This window comes from Lepisosteus oculatus, chromosome 14 (genome assembly GCF_040954835.1).
Source record: "Lepisosteus oculatus isolate fLepOcu1 chromosome 14, fLepOcu1.hap2, whole genome shotgun sequence".
Classification (NCBI taxonomy): Eukaryota; Metazoa; Chordata; class Actinopteri; order Semionotiformes; family Lepisosteidae; genus Lepisosteus; species Lepisosteus oculatus.
In genome coordinates, this window is record NC_090709.1 from 21,927,913 (window position 1) to 21,936,311 (window position 8,399).

At 40.0% G+C, this 8,399-nt stretch overlaps 1 non-coding gene across 1 annotated transcript; it reads left to right on the forward strand.

Moving 5' to 3' along the window:
* Nucleotides 1-2,972: 2,972 nt before the first annotated feature.
* trnat-cgu (transfer RNA threonine (anticodon CGU)) lies at nt 2,973-3,044 on the forward strand. Its single transcript has one exon. It is a non-coding gene; the product is annotated as a tRNA-Thr (tRNA).
* Nucleotides 3,045-8,399: the final 5,355 nt, after the last annotated feature.

Here is an 8,399-nt window from a genome sequence, read left to right on the forward strand (position 1 = left end):
TCATATTACTGTGCTCACATCGCAATCTTCTGTTGTGTGAGAACTCCTTGTCTGTGTTTATAGACAGCTAGGTTTACACAATTAAATTTAGACACACTCGAAGTGCTACAGTGTTCTCTCCTGTTTTAAATGTAACTCCAAAACATTTTGTTCTGTTCTTCACACTTGTCATGGCTTTTGCAGAAAACACCCTTTGAATTTCTTGAGAGATCATTCAGCGAGTGAGTCCTTCCTCTGGACTCCGCACTAAGCTGAAAGCTGCACAAACTCCTCATTGCATGTCCTGTACTCTTACAAGCGCTCTCGTGTAGATGTGGAGCACAGTTATAAGGACACTTTGAACTTTTTCCGTTTGAAACGGAAAATGCAAATGATCATGAAAAGTATTGATCGTATAAAATATCCATGGTACAACTCGAGAAAGAACTGAAGGACTACACAACAACTTTTGATGATTACAAGTTACTTTAAGAAATACAACCATCCGCACATGGGCTTGGATCCTGAACGCTTAAGTTGAAAGAGCAAAAGCGAAGGATGACCTGTAAACTCTCTTCATTGTCTTAAAGTTTATAAAATAAAACAATATCTTACTTTCTTAATAATTTCTTACTGTTTATAGACGATTTATTGAATTTTTGCAAAATCTCATTTACAAACTTTTTTCTGTTAAATTGTTATTCACATACTCGAATGTAGATAAACGTTATTGTCTTCCGGGTGTGTGCCCATTTCTCAAAAAAAATATTTGTTAGTCTGTTGGGAGGCTGCACAAGGTGTTTAGAGATAGAACATCTGAAAGACAAGCTTTCTAAGCTTAACATCAAGGCAGTTTTCTCAACAGAAATGCTCTTTGGCACTTTCAGCTTTACTTTGGGAACATTGCCGAGATCACTTCTGAGCCAATGCACGTGATAGTGTGCCGGCAAGTACATTTAATATTGGCTGTGTTAGCGAGCTGCTTTTCCCTTTGAAACTTTTACTTCTTCATGCTGAATCATTGGCAGGGGTAAAGCTAATTAAATCTTTTCACATAGCGCTCCATCAGAAAATACTTTCTCCTTGGTCAAAACGGGCACAGAAAGTTTTATAAGGGCAGCCTGTTTTGCACCGTCTAAATAACCGACAGTATGCGAATAAGCTTTTTAATAACAGTATTTACAATATAACCCATGTTCAAAAATGCTTTTAGCTTCTTTTAGTCTAAGAAACAGGGGTGTTTTAGCGGATTGTGGTCTTCAATTAGTAAACGCTGAAGTGTTTCCCCGCTTGTGAACAGATCTGGCTCCATTTAAACAGAATCCTGCTCAGCTCCTCCTTTCACTGCAACTTTTGAATTGAGCCCAAATCGATAAGCAAGCTGAAATATCAAAGCTCATTAGGTACTAGAGATCATGGTATGTTATCAGGTAAATGCAGTCCCATGTATCCTCCGTAATTTCGAGTAAATACCAAAACACACCATCCACGACCCACAGCGGGAATAAGCAGGACTTGGTTGTTCAGAGCGTGAGGCAACTATCGCCAAGAGGGGGGTTTGATCCTCGCTCTCGCTACTATTTGAAATGCCAAAGACGCGTAATAGAGATTTTTGCAGATGTTTTTTTATGCTCCACTATACATTACAATAATGAAAACAAATCAATTAGAAATATGCAATACAACGTCGGTTCCCGAAAATAAAATCTGTTTTACACAGACATCATTGCTTTTGAGATAATCCAGATTGTGAAGACAACTGCCCCCTAACTCTGGAAAATATTACTCAAAGGTTGGAAAGTACAACACGTTTGTACGTTTGACGTTTACAACATGTAACATGGCACTTCTCCAGCAAAGCAACTCAGGTTGGTGAACTACTGGTGTATTCAATACACCTCCATTCATCCATCACTTGTCAGGATGGTTGAGTGTTCTAAAGCACCATTCAAAGCGTTTTACAGGTAATGGGGACTCCCCTCCACCACCACCAAAGCACCATGATCAAAGACTTGTGTTTTTCTAGCTCTCACGGGTATTCTTGTCTCCAGATCGAGGTGTGGGTTCAAATCCCACTCCTACCAGTTGCTTGTCAGGATGGTTGAGTGTTCTAACGCACCCTGATTAAGGACTTCTGTTTTTCTAGCTCTCATGGGTATTCTTGTCTCTAGATCGAGGTTTTGGTTCAAATCCCACTCCTACCAGCTACTCTTTTTCCCTGTTACATTTTCCCATCTTGATGTGCTTGCTGACAATGACAGGAGGAGGAAAATGGAGAAACTGCTTAGCAGACACATGATGGGCAGGAAGATTCATGAACTATTAGATGTGATTAGCAGAAAGTCAACTATAAATAGACTTTGTGCATTAAGAACTGTTTGTGTTGCCTGTAATCTAGGTAAGATTTTCGGTAAGGTATGCATTCAAATGTGAAAGACTATAATAATATAAAACCAGGAGAAGACTTATTAAAACATACTGTTTTCCTTGCGGTTTCTAATGTATTTTATTAAATGGGGGCTTTGTGAAATCAACTTTTAGCCTCTTGGAATGCAGTCACTCTCCCCGGTCTAAATACCATTATGTAAAATTAGGAAGCAGCAGTATTTTGATAAAGTGCGGTGTTCCTTTATCACAGTAACACAACAGTAAACAGTAAACGCTCAGGTGTTTATAATTACTCGGGAGCAGATCACCCTCAATCTAGAAAAAACCTTTCACAGCGATATTTGAATCGAGCCCCATAGCGTTAAGAAAGCTAAATTACACAAAGCTCATATGACATTGGGAGTCACTGTACCCTATCACGTCCTGCTTGCACTGTCCTACTAAAAGATTAGAGGGATCAGAAAGGACACAAACAACCCATGAATCAACGATTTTGAACTTAAGGGTCGCAAGCTCTACCGACTGCGCCTCTTGTTCCTCTATTACAACAGTAAAATTACTAGGGTTGATTCAACATATAGTAAGCTGACCCCGCTCCCAGCGACGGCACGGTGGCCAAGTGGTAAGGCGTCGGTCTCGTAAACCTAAGATCGCGGGTTCGAATCCCGTCTGCGCCTCTTTCATTCACCGCCACGTTCCTTTATCTAAGTCTACAAGTAACATGGAAACGTCTCCTCTTGTTACTCTTTCTGTGGAAGCGCACAGTTTCCTGTTAAAGCCAGAACGTATTGCGGAAGTCTAATATATGAAATTTGTTAAGAACTTGATTGTCTTTTCACAGAGAAAAACGAGAAAACCTTTTTTTCAGAAGTGGGATTCGAACAAAAAACCCGAGGGGAAACTGTGACCTGAACGCAACGCCTTAGACCCCCAGCCAACTCGCCTGTGGCTTTTATATTGAATTATATGTAATTTATTTATTTCTACTCGTTGATAAGAAAAAAAGTGAAATCTCTTTTTTTTCATGTGGAAAACTAGCACAAGCAAATGTAAAGTTCAGAGCAGCGCTCAATAAAAACGATCAGAAACCGAAAGCGCGAATTATGCAGATCAGTACATTCCCATACCAGTTGTTCTGCAGAAGAAATAAAAATAGCCGAACTCAAAGACGTTGTATTGCATATTTCTAATTGGTTTATTTTCCTGATTGCAATGTATTGTGAAGCATAAAAGCCAGCTGCATCAATCTCTATTACGCGTCATTTCTAAAGGCGTTTCAAATAGCAGCCAGTGCAGTTTTAACGCTTTTGGAGCATGTATTACATTGTAAATAATCTTATTTAAATAAGTTTAAATTCGCACACTGTTATTTACACAGCGCAAACCTGTCTGACCTCATACAACTTTCTGTGCCCGCTGAGTAGATCTTAAAGCAGCTGCAGCCAAAGTACCCGTAATGGCAACACAGTGCTTTGAGTTCGGCTTTTCTTATTTCTTCTGCAGAACCACCGGCATCGGAATATACTGATCCGCATAAGAAGCGCTTTCGGCTTTGATGGTTTTTATTGAGCGCTGCTCTTAACTTTACATTTGCTCAGGCTAGTTTTCCCCATGAAAAAAATACATTTCCCAAATCACACGATTTCACTTTTTTTCCTATCAACAAGTAGAAATAAATAAAACATATAATGCAATATAAGAGCCACAGACAGGATGCCTGGTGGTCTAAGGCGTTGCATTGAGGTCGCAGTTTCCCCTGGAGACGTTTGTTCAAATCGTACTTCCGACAAAGAGCCTCTCTCGTTAGAGTAGAAACGACAGAATCTCTAAGTAGAAAACATTTCCACAACATCTCGCATTTCACGTGTTTAATGTTATTTGTCTTAGTGGCTGTTTCGGTGAATGATGGCTCTCTTTTCTTGCAGGGTGACGGCAAACTTCTTCAGAGAGGGAGTCTCCCACGCACGGCTTTTCTTTATCAGGACCGAAGGTAACAGAGACAGACTTCAAACTCAAATGAATTACTTCTTGAGCATTTATGACCGGTAAAAAGCTGAGAGCAGAAGAAAACGTCATTGGAAATGAAGAAATGTCTGCTGACAGTAATCAGAGCTCACGCTCAACTGCGGACAACCGCTCCTTGTTAGTACAGTGTTGAGTACCCCCGCTTGTCGCGCGGAAGACCGGGGTAAGTTTCGGTGACAGGGTGCTGGTTTAATTTTTTAACAACCTGACTTCAGTTAAAAACTGTGCACTATTTACTAAGTTTCAGACTACTTATTGCGGTAGAATATGGAGATCATATCTAGCTCTGAGCTCAACTGCAACAAGAAGTCGTGCTTAACAAAGTCAGAGCCCAGCTGAACGTGTGCTCAGTGTAGTGCCCAGGACTCAGGAGCATTGTTGTGGTTCTAATTAGCACGAACTGCAGGGGCTCTGAATCAGAGCATTTCAATTTATCTGTTCAGTAAATTAAAATGCAAGACACCTTAAAATGGGATTATTACTTTGTCTCTGTCCCGTTTGTATATAATCGAATGTTTAAAAGATACCAGTAAGGACACACAACTACTAATGGGATACTTTTTGGAAATAATCCCAAAACAAGCACGTGCGGCAGCTGGTAAACCCCTGTAATAATATTTGCAGTGACAAAACACTTTGAAGATATGCAATCTATTTAAATATGGATTTACTAAATTTCAGTTCTCCGGCATAACTGAACTCTCACTGTCGCATACTAAAGGCTTTACATGCATTAGCTGTGATACAGATTCTAATAAACACAGAATGAAACTTAGTTTTGTTCCTCATGGTGATCCTCTTGTAGATCCAAATGAAATGTTTAATATGATCCCCCAAGAAAAAAAAGGAGTCCATTTCTGAATAATTGATACCCCATCAAACATTTTTTAATATCCCTGCAAGTTTATACAGAGAATGCTGGTTCGCGGCTTAAATTCAAATTAAAAAAAAGGAAACGAGTTGGAAACTATGTCAATCTGGGATTTAAATCACCCAGAACATTTCACTACATTGGGCAGTATGTGACAGAGAGCAGCTCCTGACATCCTGACATCCCTTTGATAGATCAGTTAGTAAAGTGGAGGACTGTAGTGGGTAATAGCAGGGAATCCTTAGGTTGCTGGTTCAATTCCGGCTCAAAGGATGGCACCTTTTGTGTACTTTGTTTAATCAAAAAGTTAAAATAGTGAATCTGTTTCATTCATGCGTTGAACAAAAGCTCAATAAACGACGAAGCAGAGGCTCCTGTTCTGAATTCACCTCACGTCTGATTGTCTTGTTTTGGTCAAGATCTGATCTTTGAATTAAGGGACTACACTGTCTGCTTTTTAATTAAAAAATACATACAAATGTCAAGTTTTTTGTAGATATAAAGGTGTTCTCTGTTTTCAAAGGATAGCTACTTAATTGGCTTTATGATTTGGTATTGATTTTGTATTGTTGTATTATTAAGTTTGTGCTTTCTGTGTTTTTATCGTATTGTGAACTACTTTTTTAAACAAATGCTTACAAAGGCAGACACGGCACACATCTGTTTATACCAGCGGTGAATTGTACATTTTTATTAAGTACAATCTACTGTGCACTTTTGGGAGTATAACAGGTTCGATATAAAGTGGCAAAAATATAAAAGGGAAAAATACCCCAGACTGCGTGTAAAGGCTTCGTTGTGACTGTTGTTTTATTTTTAGATAAAGATGGCGTACTGTGCACAAAATGTTGCAGAAACACAATCTTATATTTTAATAACTATTATTTTAATAATTTGATAAGTATGAGGTCCCGGATCTCGGCTTTACGTCTCAGCCGAAGGACGGCACCTGTTTACAGTTTAGTGTCCCCGTCATAATACTGGGGCATTAGAACCAACACAGACCCGCCCAGTGACAGAAACCAGACAGTATCGTGTGTCGGGCTCGGCTGCGAGCAGGACAATGACGTCACGGGGACAAAGTAGAGAAAATCAAAACGGTTCTATAAAAGACCTGTGTCAGCTGTCGGTTCGCAGTCTGGACTCTAAATCCACCGATCCGATTTCAAATCTCTCTAACACCTGAGCTACGGCTTCTTTCGAGTAGTTATTCAGGAGAACATTATGTTAATCATATAGATGAAGCGTTTAATATATTCAGGTGGGTAGCTACGTCAGCATTCGTATCTGCAAAGGAACAAGTAATACTGTAGGTTTATTCCACGCTGAAAAGAGAAGAGAGAAAACAAACCTGAAGAAGGTTTCACAGCTATGTTTTCTCTCTTCTCTTTTCAGCATGGAATAAACCTATTCCCAGTGGGCAGTGATTCGTCGAATATACGTATATATATATATCGTCGAATATATGTATATTCAACGTATAATATACGAATATACGTATAATCAACGTCGAATTGCAACTGTAAAATCGACGACATTAATAAACGCATATATAATGTTGAAAACACATCTAACACAGTGCCTGAGGCTTTTTACTGTATATACAGTGCCTTGCGAAAGTATTCGGCCCCCTTGAACTTTTCAACCTTTTGCCACATTTCAGGCTTCAAACATAAAGATATAAATTTTTTATTTTATGTGAAGAATCACCAACAAGTGGGACACAATTGTGAAGTGGAACGAAATCTATTGGATTTTTGAAACTTTTTTAACTAATAAAAAAATGAAAAGTGGGGCGTGCAAAATTATTCGGCCCCCTTGCGTTAATACTTTGTAGAGCCACCTTTTGCTGCGATTACAGCTGCAAGTCGCTTGGGGTATGTCTCTATCAGTTTTGCACATCGAGAGACTGAAATTCTTGCCCATTCTTCCTTGCAAAACAGCTCGAGCTCAGTGAGGTTGGATGGAGAGCGTTTGTGAACAGCAGTTTTCAGCTCTTTCCACAGATTCTCGATTGGATTCAGGTCTGGACTTTGACTTGGCCATTCAAACACCTGGATACGTTTATTTGTGAACCATTCCTTTGTAGATTTTGCTGTATGTTTGGGATCATTGTCTTGTTGGAAGATAAATCTCCGTCCCAGTTTCAGGTCTTTTGCAGACTCCAACAGGTTTTCATCCAGAATGGTCCTGTATTTGGCTGCATCCATCTTCCCCTCAATTTTAACCATCTTCCCTGTCCCTGATGAAGAAAAGCAGGCCCAAACCATGATGCTGCCACCACCATGTTTGACAGTGGGGATGGTGTGTTGAGGGTGATGAGCTGTGTTGCTTTTACGCCAAACATATCGTTTTGCATTGTGGCCAAAAAGTTCGATTTTGGTTTCATCTGACCAGAGCACCTTCTTCCACATGTTTGGGGTGTCTCCCAGGTGGCTTGTGGCAAACTTTAGACGAGACTTTTTATGGATATCTTTGAGAAATGGCTTTCTTCTTGCCACTCTTCCATAAAGGCCAGATTTGTGCAGTGTAAGACTGATTGTTGTCCTATGGACAGACTCTCCCACCTCAGCTGTAGTTCTCTGCAGTTCATCCAGAGTGATCATGGGCCTCTTGGCTGCATCTCTGATCAGTCTTCTCCTTGTCTGAGCTGAAAGTTTAGAGGGACGGCCAGGTCTTGGTAGATTTGCAGTGGTCTGATACTCCTTCCATTTCAAGATGATCGCTTGCACAGTGCTCCTTGGGATGTTTGAAGCTTGGGAAATCTTTTTGTATCCAAATCCGGCTTTAAACTTCTCCACAACAGTATTACAGACCTGCCTGGTGTGTTCCTTGGTCTTCATGATGCTCTCTGCGCTTTCAACAGAACCTTGAGACTATCACAGAGCAGGTGCATTTATACAGAGACTTGATAACACACAGGTGGATTCCATTTATCACCATCAGTCATTTAGGACAACATTGGATCATTCAGAGATCCTCGCTGAACTTCTGGAGTGAGTTTGCTGCACTGAAAGTAAAGGGGCCGAATAATTTTGCACGCCCCACTTTTCATTTTTTTATTAGTTAAAAAAGTTTCAAAAATCCAATAGATTTCATTCCACTTCACAATTGTGTCCCACTTGTTGGTGATTCT